This window comes from Pleurodeles waltl, chromosome 12 (assembly GCF_031143425.1).
Source record: "Pleurodeles waltl isolate 20211129_DDA chromosome 12, aPleWal1.hap1.20221129, whole genome shotgun sequence".
NCBI classification, from domain to species: Eukaryota; Metazoa; Chordata; class Amphibia; order Caudata; family Salamandridae; genus Pleurodeles; species Pleurodeles waltl.
The window spans coordinates 185,497,732-185,511,160 of NC_090451.1; the positions used below are offsets into that span (position 1 = coordinate 185,497,732).

Sequence of the window (13,429 nt, forward strand, 5' to 3'; positions counted from 1 at the left end):
ATATTGCATTTGAGTGGCCATCCACAGGGCTTACCAGCACAAAAGAGCAATAGCAGAAGAGATCAATGCTTACAGCTGGAACAGCCAGGTCTTAAGTTGCATCCTGAAACTGAAGTCATTAGACACTGTCCTCAAGAGACTGGGGAGTTCATTCCACAAGGAAGGCACCAATACACAGAAATAACTTCCACATTGCCTTGCTCTTTTAAAGCACTAAGTTATGGGTAATGTAAGCTCAGTGTACCACACATCCTGCCTTAAAGAGCATCCACTTCTCGTTTGGAAGCCAATGTAAAATATAGAGTTGCTGTGCCACAGATTGAGTTTGCGGCATATGGCAGAGAAGCTTAGCTGCTAGTTGAGCCCACATATAGAACAGTGCAGTAATCTAATTGTGAAATAATCAAGGCCTGAATAATCATCTTTTGAGCTGATGGGGAAAAACATCTAGAATCTTTTGCACAATCCTTAACAGGCCAATACCGCTAAATGTTAGTGTGTTAATGTGTGGCTCATAAGGCAGATTATTCACCCAGACTTCAAATTTTTTCGATTTGGGTTCCTAGGGTCTACCAAACATTTGTGGACACCAGTGAGGACTCCAGTCCCCAAATGTTTGCTCAGTCTTGTTGGCATTTAGTCTTAGGCAGTTTAAATCCATCTAAAGTGCGACCACCACCATATAGCCTTGAAATGAGGTGGATCCCTTCTCTCATTACAATTAGAACAGCTGCCACAGCAACACAGGGGGGGAAACCGGCTACAGAGATCTTTGAATGAATAGAGGTCTGGGTCCTAAAAGCTGCCTGAACTAGCTCTTAGAAAGCATAAGGCATGACTGCTCAAGTCAATGAGAATCACAGGAAAATAAAGTACTTGAAGGGACCTTTGAGCAGATGGTTAAGCGCCCAAATGGCACTCACCACCTAACTATGTACACTAGTGTTAGATGAATAATACATAGCAGGGAGAGCACAACTGGAGGTAGTATGTTAGAGAAAACCTATGGAGGAGCACAAACATTAGGCAGTGCCCATTGGCTTGCGATGTGGCGTCATGAGAATGTGAAGTCCATGTTCACCAAGGAAAGCCACTTAGCCTGCTGCACTGAAGCTGTGGCTATCAAAGGTGTAGTATATTCTTGACAGAACATGCTCAAAATCAGATTTTTCAGAGAAACAGACTTCACCACAAACAGATTAATATCCCTGGCCTCTCTCAAGCGATTTGCTGAAACATGATGGAAGCCTGACAGCCACACTGGTTGAAGTGTGCTAAAAATGACCAACCTTTATGGAAGGACTAACATTGCGTGAGTGGCAACATTCAGAACAATCTTAATTCACAGCTAATAGATGGCATGGCAAAAAGCTATTGTATAATTCAATGGTGTTTTGAAGAAATAGTGTTCACATTTTCAAGAAGCAATGGTGATTTTCACTTGACTCTCCCTTTCAGACAGTGCAGTTAAGGAAGAATAAGTAACCTCATCTGTTTAAAGAATAAATACATTGTCTGTAATGAGGTGTAGAACCCAGATTGCCAGAGTACATACTGCTTCACAAGATCTATGTAAAAGTGGAGACGACCAGAAGAGTACACCTCTCATCAGCAAAGTCAAGGGTCTCAGCATTGCTATTTAGAATGAAAAGGTTGGCTCATTTCAAAGATTCATTATTTATAATTTGGAAAGCACGTATGTATTAGAGTAATCAAGCGTTGCTTGTTTTGCTACAAGAAATTACGCATGGAGTTTAGAGCGTGTTTTTATGATCAAATGATAAACTGTCTCTCTTGAGGCTGCTGGTTGAGGAACGACATCTGCAGTAAGGCCTACTTTGTGGTAAGATAACAGATTGTCATAGTGCCTGATAATGTCACTTAACATTTAAGGACCTTGCCCCACGCCCGGTGCGCAGTCATCTATAATTGTTTCACGCAGCTACATTTTTAAAGGCTTCCAGAGGGATAGGAACGTTACTTAGCATGTACAATAAAAAGCTTTTAAATGTTTCCATTTACATGTTACCAGACAGCAAGGCACTACAAATTGTTGTCATGCAATCCCTGTGATGTTCATATGTCAAAAATGGCTGTGGTACATGTTGTCTGTACTGGGGGAACCAGAGTGGTATATCCAGGAAAAATATGAAGAACTAAGCAGCCCCACCTCACAGTAGTTGGCCAAACTGGAAAGAGTGTGAAGCACTCAGCAGAAATGCCAGAGTACTGAATACAATTCTATGAATGCTTGGTCCCAAGCACCTTTGGCATGTCCTCATTTCATGTACTTACTATTTCCTTCCACTTATCCTCTCTCCAATGTAAACAGGCCTTTCTCAACACTTAATTGAAGTGAGAGGATCTCCATCATTGTAATTATCTTCAATAGACACAGATGTGGGCATAGCCATACAAAACAAAAGAACTAGAAAAGGGGATTTTCAAACCTTAACTGAGTATAGCTTTAGTTCAATAGATCAGGAGATAGTTTTCATTTTTTGTATTTTGTGGCAGTACTATGTGGTTCACAATGGAAGAGAGCAAGGATTGATTATGATCGAGGAATTAGCAGCCCTACCAAAACAAGTGCTGTAAAAATCACCGAATATAAAACACCAAAAGCTAGGGTAGTTATGTAAAAAGTAAAATTGGTGATACATAATTTGATTAACAAGGCTCAGATGTTGAAAGAGACGGGGCTGCAGACATTTCAAGACAGACCATTTTGGCAATCATTTAGAGTTTAAGGAAAATAAGATTTTGGTGAGGGGGCGCAGGGATTGGAAACCGAGTTTTCAGGTTAAGCAGGTGGGAATGAAATTCCTGTACCAGTCCCCCTTCCCTCTCATAAGGTTGCACATTGTAATGATGTGAAACACTGGCAAATCCTGGAATCAGTACTGCAGACAACCTCTATCCATCAGTCATTACACACAATTTCTTAAGTGCATGAGAAACCTTTTAGATTCGCGGTGACCAGTTTTCAGTGGCGCATAATGGGAAAGGTCCGCATGAGGTGGGAAAGAGGCAGGTAGGAACCATAGCTTCACAAACTATTTTACCATAGGAGATTTGGGAATTTACCTGGAAAGCATTATGGACAGTTCTTGAATAAAAAAAAGAGGCTAATAGTGTAACATAATTAAGTACAGCATAACACTAGATGCAAGCACAATGTTCAATTAATTATATCACATCGATGACAGTGAAACCTCCAGAAAATCTACGCAAACACCAGTGAGCCGACTCGTGCTGACTTTCATTCAATGGTATGAGGGGCAGATAACTGCCATTCCAATAGCATTATTCAGGAGGAAAAACCTTTATAACCACTATGTTTACTCGACAGGCCAGTTTTCACAAAAAACTAGCACCAGCAAATCCAACAGGTCAAACTTTAAAATACTTACGCATACAAAGACGGACATAAAAAATGCTGCTACGTCTTTTGTATTCAAGCCAGACCTACTGGTGTTGATAATGCTCGTTTTATATTTCTACAATACAAGTTATACAACAAGAGAGGAATCAGTCTTAGAATGCCTGTGACACAAGGGATTGAATGTGACAAAAGTTACATTTACTAGTTTTCAGCATGTATAACAAGCAGAGCAATGCATCAATTTCATGTAATGAAATTGAAGTACTCCTTAGGACTCGGCCAGACAAGCAAAAATAGCATGACAGGGAAATGCTCCAATACCCATTCTGGACACTGCTTGGAAAAGGTCTAGCAAAGTGTTAAAGAGGCAACCAAAGCATTAAAAAACAGGAGAGGCAGGCAAATCTCAAGAGATCGAAGGAAGATGTTCGCAACAGGGCAACAGCCAAGTCCTAAAAGATGTTCCACACAAGGGAGCTAAAATTATCTGCAATCAGTTCCTGCTCTGACGAACAATGTGTTACTGAAGGTAAGTAACTTATCTGTTAGAAAAAATCTAGCTGAAGATTCCTTATTTAGAATTTCCTGGCGTCAGCTTGGAATCGGAAATTTTGCTGAGCAATACTCTTGCGCACGCCGAGTGGCATCTTCTGGATCTGCATGGCATCGGCGTCTTTGGAGCCGTCGGACATCACAGTCACCTATAAAAGGCACTGTCCAGGCACGTGCAAGTCAGGTCCTTTTCCACTAACATCCACGTTCGAAGCGCAGACCCATGGAAAGAACCAATAGCTTGTCTGTGCAAAAAACTAGGCTCTGAAAGGGACGATCCCTGTCCCTATTAGACGTGTCCGCAGAGTGGGGAGGCATGGGTGAGTATAAGGTATCTGCAGCTAGATAGGGTCTCTACCAGAAAACGCGTTACCGAGGGTAAATAACTTGTCTATCTGATAGAGACTTCTAGCTGCAGCTTCCTTACCTTAAATACATACCCAAGCCATAACCTCCTGGCAATGGGCTGCGGACAGATTTTCACACTAAAAAGTCCTGCAGGACAGAGTGGGCAAAATGCCAATCTCTGCGAACCTGATTGTCCAGGAAGTAATGGTTTGTGAACATGTGCAAGAATGCCCATGTCACTGCCTGACAGATATCCAGGACTGTAACACCTTGTGCTAGTGCAGTGGTAGCAATCTTGCCCCTGTTGGAATGAGCTCTCACGTCCTCAGGAGGCTGCTTCTTGGCCAGTGCGTAGCAGATCTTAATGCAGAGAACGACCCAGCGTAAAATGGTTAGTGTCTGCACTGCCAGACCTTTCTTTGCTCCCACGTACCCTATGAAGAATTCGTCATCCACCAGGAACTCTTTTGCAGTCAGGGTAGAACGGCAACGCTCTTTTTGGGTTAAGCCGATGGAATCGCTCCTCTTTAGAGGGATGCGGTGGATCAAAGAAGGTGGACAGGGTGATGTTCTGAACCAAGTGAAATGGGGTCACCACCTTGGGAGGAAAGAGGCACAAGTTTGAAGTACCACCTTGTCGGGGAACATGGTGAGATACGCAAGCCTAGATGAGAGCCTGCTTCTCACTCACCCCCTGATGTTATTGTCACTAAGGAAACGGTCTTAACTGTGAGGAACCAGATGGGACAGATGTGTAAGGGCTCAAAGGGAGCATACATGAGAAATGTCAGAACTAGATGTAAGTCCACTAAAGGGTGTGGGGCGGGGGGGTGGGTGGGGTAACCATATGTACAAGCCCTTTTAGGAAATGTATGTACAATAGGTGATTTGGATAATGAAGGCTGATCAGCAGGTCGAAGTAACGCAGATAAGGCAGAAAGATAGCCTTTGAGAGTGCCCAAGGCAGAACCCTGCTGGGCAAGGGATAAGACAAAGCAGAATGTCAGAGAGAAGCAGAAAGAGGATCAATACATCTTTCTATACAATAATTTACAGAACAATTCCAAAGGAAGGCATATATTGTCTTAGTGGAGGGACGGCTGGCTGCTAGAATAACTTTACAGACTTCAGGAGGAAGGTCGAAGGCCGTCAACTATCACCGCTCAATCTCCATGCATGAAGGTGTAGAGTTGACAGGTTCGGGTGAAGAACCTTCCCCTGCTGCTGCAACAGAAGATCTTCCTGAAGGGGTACCCTGATCGGAGGATTGATAAACATTTTCAGAAGCTCAGGATACCAGACTCTTCATGCCCAATCCTGAGCCATCAGGATTGCTTGGGCCCTGTAGTTCTTGATCTTCTCTGGGGATAAGTGGTATGGGCGTAAAGGCGTACAGGAGGCCTGAACTCCACTTGCCATGAAAAGCATTGCCGAGCTAGTGCTGACTTTGAAACTCCAACGCGCAATACTGCGGACATTGCACGTTCTCTGCAGAGGCGAATAGATCTAACGAAGGCTCTCCCCACTAATGAAACAGTTCTTGTGCCACCTCCGAAAGGAGACACCACTCATGATCTGCTAGGCATCGCCAATTGAGTTAGTCTGCCCTGGCGTTCAGAGAACCTGCCAGTTGTTGAACCACCAGGGTTATGCCCTGTTGGTCCAGCCATGTCCAGAGACGCAGGGCCTGTTAAACGACCCCACACCGCCCTGCCATCAACGACCCCACACTGCCCTGCTTGTCGCAGTACCACATTGCAGTGGTGTTGTCCGTGAACACCTGCACCATCTTGCCTTTTACAACAGAAGGAAATGCTTTCAATGCCAGTCGACTGGAGCTGCAGTAAGTTACTATGGAGTTTGGATTCCGGAGACCAGAGCCCTTGACTCTCCACCTCTCTCAGATGGCCTCCCCATCCCAGAAGTGACTCCTCTGTCACTACTGTACACTCTGGTTGGGGAAGGGAGAGGAGTCTGCCTCTGACCCAATTGCAATTCATTAGCAAACACTGCATATCTTTTGCAGTTCTCTCCGAGATCTGAACGGTCAATGACATTCCCTTGATGCTGTGCCCATTGAAACTTCAGGTTCCAAAGCAGAGCCCTCATATGCCATCTGGCATATTTGACTAACAGGATGTAGGAGGCCATGAGGCCCAACAGTCGCAGTCTGTCTCACCGAAATCCATGATAGAGGCCGAAACATCGGGATCATAACCAGAATATCCTGGACTAGCTGCTCGGGAGGAGAGGCCCGAAACTGCACTGTGTCCAGAACAGCTCCGATGAAAGGGAGCATCAGAGAGTGAGTCAGGTGTGACTTCGGCACATTTACAGTGAATCCCCACAAATGCAGAAGGTATGCCATTGTCTGAAGGTGGGTGACGACAGCCTGGAGCGAAGGAGCCTTCAACAGCCACTCATCGAGGTAGAGAAAGAAACTCCCAACCTGCGCAGATGAGCTCCTACCACCACCAACACATTGGTAAACACCTGAGGAACTCTGGCGAGATTAAAGGGGAGTATGGTAAACAAAATGCTTGTGGCCCACCTTGAACCTCAGGTAACGCCTGTGTGCAGGAGGATGGGAATGTGATAATACGCATCCTGCAAGTCCAGTGATACCATCCAGTCTCTTTGGTCTAGGGCAGACAAGACCTGAGCCAGAGTGAGCATTTTGAATTTCTCTTTTTTGAGGAAGAGATTGACATCCTGAAAGTAGCGTGAACAACAAACACTGCCTACTTCTGATATTGGGACCCTTTCTGTGGCTCCTTTGGACAGGACAGCTGTTAACTTCCTCGTGGAACTACATGATCCTTCATCAGCCGTTCTTTTGACGGAGGCATAGGGGGAGGGAAAGACTGAAAGGGGAGGGAATAGCCCTTCTGTATGGTCTGCAAGACCCATTTGGCCGATGTTATGGACCACCAGTGAGGGAGATGAAAATGAATCCTCTCTCAAACTGGACACATATAGGCTTACAGGATCACACTAGGAGGACTTGGGTGCTGTGGAGGGCTGGGTGATGAACGACTTCTGGTCAGACCCTCTGGGTCTGAAGGCACCACGACCATCCCCACGCAAGATATTGAACTGGCGGAGGACGGTGGCAGGTCTGTGGATGCTGTGGTACCCCACCCCTTCCAAAGCCTCGAAAGGTGTGAAAGATACTGTTGGCGAGGGGTCACCGAGGGACGCACGGACCTAGCCGGTGCCTGCGAGCCCTTGAAGTGCTCCATCGCAGAATCTGCCTTTTCATCAACCAGGCGGGATCCATCGAAGTGCATGGTCATAAGGTTCGCCTTAACACTCCCCGAAAAGCCAGATGTATGAAGCCAGGCATGATGTTTAAGGGCCACTGTCAACTACATCGATCTACTCAGCAATCCACACCTGGTAGTAAACTTGGCTGCATCCCTCCCATCTTTGACTGCTTGTGAGTGTCCTGCACGCCCTCCGAGGCAGCACGTGCATCACCATATCCCATAAAATATGGGAAAGATGGCCCAATAGGTATGATGTGTTTACTGACCTCAATGCTAGGCTGGAGGAAGAAAACTTCTTCCCAAGTTGGTCCAGCCTCCTGGGAGTCCTTATCCGAGGGAGCAGATGGGAAGGCGCCATGGTAAGTGAAGGGTTGGACCACCAAGCTCTCCGGGTGGGGTGTTGTGTGAGGAATTTAGGATCACCCAGAGCTGGGCAATGGCAGCAGCCAATCGACTTATTTAAAGGAGCCCCTGTGCTGGGTTTGGACCACGTCCTCAGCAGGACATCCTTGAGGGCTTCATTAAAGGGTAACAATTGATTCCAATGTGGAAACCTCTGGCTTAAACACCTCAGTCAGGCTGTTAGTCCTGACTGGCACTGTAGGCAGATCTAGGTCTATTAACCCAGCTGCCCTACGCACCACCATAGGATACAATGGATATCAGAATGGGCTCACGTCACCGTTGGGTGCCAGGAGTGATAGAGGAGGCAGATTGTGTGGACTCCGTCATTCCAGATCCGATATCGGATCCAAAAGACCACATCAGCACCAAAGCAACAAGTGTGTAACTTGATGGGTCCTCTTCTGACCCACGGGGGGCCGAAGGTGTGCTCAAATACGAGACGCATGGCCTCGTAAAACTTACCTGAAACTGGGGTGGGGGAGGAGTCGCGCTCGAACTCCCGGAAAAAAAAAGGGGGGGGGGGGGGGCGAGGTAACGCCTCGAAGTCAGCCCTGGCAACAGCTCTGCAGAACCGTACCTGGAACGTCAACTGACTTGCCTCGTCGGCCGACAGGCAGGGAGCTCCAAGTCCACTTGGACTTCTTCTTGGGCCTCTTCCCTGAGTGCCTGGAGGATCTTGAGTGGGACAAAGAGGACTTGGGGCTCCTTGAGAGGTCCTGTGACCACCTTCTCCTCGACTGGGACCTCCAAAGAGTCGCGCCTACCAACGTCAACTGCCGGGCTGCCATGAGCTTCAGTGACTGCTCCCCCAAAGCTTTCGGAGTAATGGCCCGGCAGTCGGAACACGACTGAGTCGTGGTCTCGGTCTGAACACCAGAGACGTACCTTAAAGGGGTTGTCACTGAATTGGTGCGGTGGAAGGTACCACACTGCTTGAACCCCATCTTCCTAGATGTCATCCTTCGCACAAACAAAAATCTTCGACAAAAAGTTTTAAAAAATGGCCTGTCAAAAAAGGGAGGGTAGCTCAATTCCAGATCTGAGCTTTAACCGGCGCAGAAAGAAAAAAAACTGACTTATGCGCACCTGGGTGGGGCCTTTATACACGACTGTGAAGTCACAGACTGCTCCAACAATGCAGACAACGCCATGTAGATCCGAACAAGGCCACACGGCGCGCGCAAGGGTACTGCTCAGCAAAGGTTAAGGATTCCAAGCTGATGCCAGGAAATTCTACGGTAAGGAATCTGCAACTAGAAGTCTTACCAGATTACTTTAACAATATTGAGGTAAACTACCTTGAACATCATGTACCTACAAACCAGTGCAACAAACAGACCAATGAAAAGTCTGAAACTATCACATACTAAAGGCAGTTTGGCCAGATGTCAATTAACACTAGTGAGATATAAGATGCTTAAAAACTGCCTACACCGATTATGTGGAAGAGGAAGGTAAATAAAGTGAGAAGGGATAGAGGGGGCACTTATGCATTCTGGTCTGTTTAAGACTATTTATGAATGGCCTGAATTGGGAGTGAGCCATTACTAATTATGCATTTTAAAATCCACTTACCATTATAAAGAAGCAGGCTGCACTTCATGTCATCTATGATCACCCCCAAGTGATGAGGTCCCACAAGTAAGCAGTTGCAACAGTTCAGCCTGCTCTTGGCGTATGCACCTATTAGGGCCTTGAACATTTAGAAGAATCAACAGCAATATTTCTTAGCATTTAACTACAGCAAACCATCAGCATTCATGTACACGAAGGCTGAAAAATTCAAGGTGTGCAGTAGTTTTAAATTGGGCTTTTATGTTCTTGGATAGGGAGAGTGGGCTTTAAGGTGTTGCAAGTGTGAGCTGGGAGCACTAAGTGGTAGGGAAACTGGGATTTCATATTTGGAGGCATTCACCCACAGCAAGATGTGTCAAGTCAACCAGTGTTAGACAATTTTTTTAATGGTTTTATGGTGTGGGGGTGCAAGTGAGGAGAAATAACTGGCAGACATCAACTTAGAAGAAAAGCGAAGCCAAATAAGAACAGTACCAAGGAAGGTGTCTTATAGAGTTACTGGAAGATTCCCCAGGTGGTGAGGGGGGGGGGGGGGGTCACCAACTGGTGGGGAATAGTTGGCAAGTGAGGAATGCAAGGTGAAGGAGAAAAAGCATTCAGAAAGGGAAAAACAAGAAGCAGAGTACCTCGCTCACAATACTTAACCAGGCACACACCAATAAATAATGTTCAACTGTGATTAACACACTGTGGAGAGATTAACAAGATCAACAAGATTGAAAAGAGGTGGATGTGGCATGGTATTTCACTACAGTAGAATGTGCATGAGCCAGACTAGTCTGTATTTATCAAGGTGGAGGTTAGGTAATAAATAAGTTAATTATGTCCTTTACTTAATCAGCTCTTGGTACAAATAATATGGGGTAAACAGGAAAATGACTGCCTATGGAAACAGTAGATCTCTACTGCTGAGTAAAATGCCACAAGCTAGATTACATTACTATTGTGACCGATTTGACTGATGCATGATCAATTCCAAGGTGGTTAGAGACTTTCTGCTACAAAGGAAAAGAGCTCTGAATAGAAGTAAATTCATAAGCACTGGAGAGGACAGATCATATGTAAAGAGAATGGTCAAGGTATGTTAATGATTTCACCCTAAGTGGGGCAACCAATGCTCAACTAGGACTAGAGAAATGGCTCAGTTACAAAACAAAAACATCTGAATATCAGACTGACAATAGGATACTACCCAGTAGGTGGCCCGCTTACCAAGATCTGCTCCACAGCAGTTGAAGATGAAGGTAGTGTCCTCCATGTTGAGCCTGTTTATTCAACTCATAGCACAAAGACAGAAAAGCAGCTGCATTGCCACAGCAGTGCATCAGTGCTACATGAAGATGCAAGATGTTCCGTTGTAGCCAGGGTATGCAATTCAGATTAATAAAAAGTATTGCTGCAACCAATGAACAGTTTGAAACTGTACTGTGGTGGCATGCAGTGCCCAGTATGCTGTGGAAACAGCTTAAACTGGTTTAAAGAGAACACTACAAATTTGCACTCTGAGAAACATTTCTTTGCAAATAAAAATAAAGTCCAAAAAGGGTTAGAGGGGGTGGGGGGGTGGGGGGGGGGGGGAAATAGTAGTGCATGTAGTAGTTGCCTCCACTACTCAAATTCCCACAGGGGAACCAAGGGAAAAGAAAATCTTGTGTGCAGACTGGGGTGGCAACAAAAGTGAATATGACATGCCAGCTGCTGCATACCAGGAGCTGAACCTCTTGTGCAAACCATTTTGTATTAAATAATCTTTGTCTATAATACCTGAACCCATCTTCCAAAAACATTAACAAAATGTACAGTACATGTGCTATTTCTAGATGTCCACTTTTTAGGATTCTCACTGTGTGTTTACTGGAAATGGACAGTGTTCCAGCCAAAAGAAAAAATGCCTTCACCCATTCACAGTGAATTAAAATATGTTATGCAACAAAATTATTTGCTATCTCCCTGGGTTGTTTACCTACAATACCCCCTCCATCCCTGCACAATCTGACCAACGTGATCAGATATTTTTTCAAACTTACATACATGTATGTAAATCTTGTAAATAAATTAGCAATTCATGCAAGAGCAAAGATCACACAACAATTAGGAGTTTTAATAATGTTTTTATATAACTATTAAACAGCCACTACATATTATAGCAGTACTTTGAACATATCTGTAAATTAGATGTGCTTTTGCAGTACAGTACATACTTCAAACAACTATGTAGTAATCAACGGCTGTTATTTGGTGCAATTAGGAAAGAGGGGCTAAAGCTTGTCAGCTAAACAAGTCAGGGAACAGCAACCAATCTAATCAATCTTAAGTTATTTCTTGGTAAAATACTACCTCCTTTTTTGAAGAGTGCCATATTTGTATAAAAATACTGCAATCCTACACAAACCTAATTGTGAAATCAAGTCTACACAGTCATCTATAAAATAGATCAGTTTATAGTTGTTTTTGTGAGGGAATAAACACATGGAAGTGATGGGTCTGGTTTTCCTAGCAGCTGTTTCAGAAAGCTCAGTTTTAACCTACAGGAATTCTTTCAATTCAAAGTGGAAGAAAGATAATTAAAATATACCACATCTGTTTAAAATCAGACACTAATTTCCCATTAAATCATAAATAGATGTTAGAGGTTGGCCCAGGAGACTGCCAATGTTTTGAGAAAGCTTTAAAAAAAAAAAGTCAGCTATTGACATGCAAGCTGTAAGTGAAGTAGCGAGTGAGGCAAACTTTACCTCTCAAATACAAGGTGTTTCAGCATTATTAAGTAGCTGCCATCACATATCAGCAAATAAATAAAAAATCTAAATATAACCAAGCAATCTACAGATCAATAAAAGAAAGCCTTACAGTTTTCTAGTTGAATTATTTCAAATAAAGAGCACAGACTAATTCACACAGAGCACAGAGATGAACAGAAAACAAAGCAACTAAAAATAATTATTTTCAAAGATAAGCTAAAAACATGGGTTGGTCAATCCTACTTGTTCAATTATATTTTTACTTATTTGCATTGTGCCCACTGGCTACTTTGACTTAGGTGCCATTAACCCAGAAAAGGGGATTCGCAAAATTGAATGTATATTTTTGTTTAGCTAACTTTCTCTATGCTTCAAATCACTACGTGACAATCTTAATATAAAATCTGCCCTGCCAATGATCTCAGACAGGCACATTCTGTAAGTAAAAACAGCCTATGGCTAGAAACACAAGTAAACCAACTGATGCATAGGCAACCAAAACCAAGCCTTCAAGTCAACATAGTCTGATGCATCAAACTAGGCCATCCCAAGACAAAAAAATATTTCCTTAAACAGTCACTGCAGCAAAATAGTATGGGCCAATTTATTTCAACACGTTAGACTACTACCACCACCTTGAGAAACCAGAGCACAAACAGCTGGTTTCCTGGTGCTCTTGCACTGTCAGCTGTCAAATGCCAGTACATTTTAAAAAATAAAGTGATTATCAATACTGTACCCTGATTTAGGCTAAAGCGGAGGGGTAAGGGGAAGATACTCTAGGGAACCACAAGCTGAGATAAATTACACCATATCTCACTGTTTTTTTAAATCTAGTATCCAATACTACAATACATAGTACATTAAATACAAAAATGGTGTGTGCCGACTGATCGCCTGCAAGGAAATGGAAATAAAATATCTTCAAGCCAGCAGGAGGGGAAGAGGGCACACACCACCAGGGTAGGCATGTAACCTGTGAAGTAAGGCTGGCTGGATGCCCCACTATCAGAGGAAAAAAAACATAATTAACACTCCCTTCAGACCTAATCACCATACTTGAATGTTGCAGCTCTTATCAAAGGTGGACTACAGACTAGCATGATGGAAGTACAGTGACCTACTAATCTGACAACACTTATGGGTAAAGAGCT

General features: G+C 44.1%; 1 protein-coding gene across 1 annotated transcript in view; it reads right to left on the bottom strand.

The window, feature by feature from the left end:
- Window positions 1-13,429, bottom strand: part of USP10 (ubiquitin specific peptidase 10) — a 285,739-nt gene that overhangs the window by 218,516 nt on the left and 53,794 nt on the right. The gene's annotated exons all lie outside the window — the stretch shown is intronic.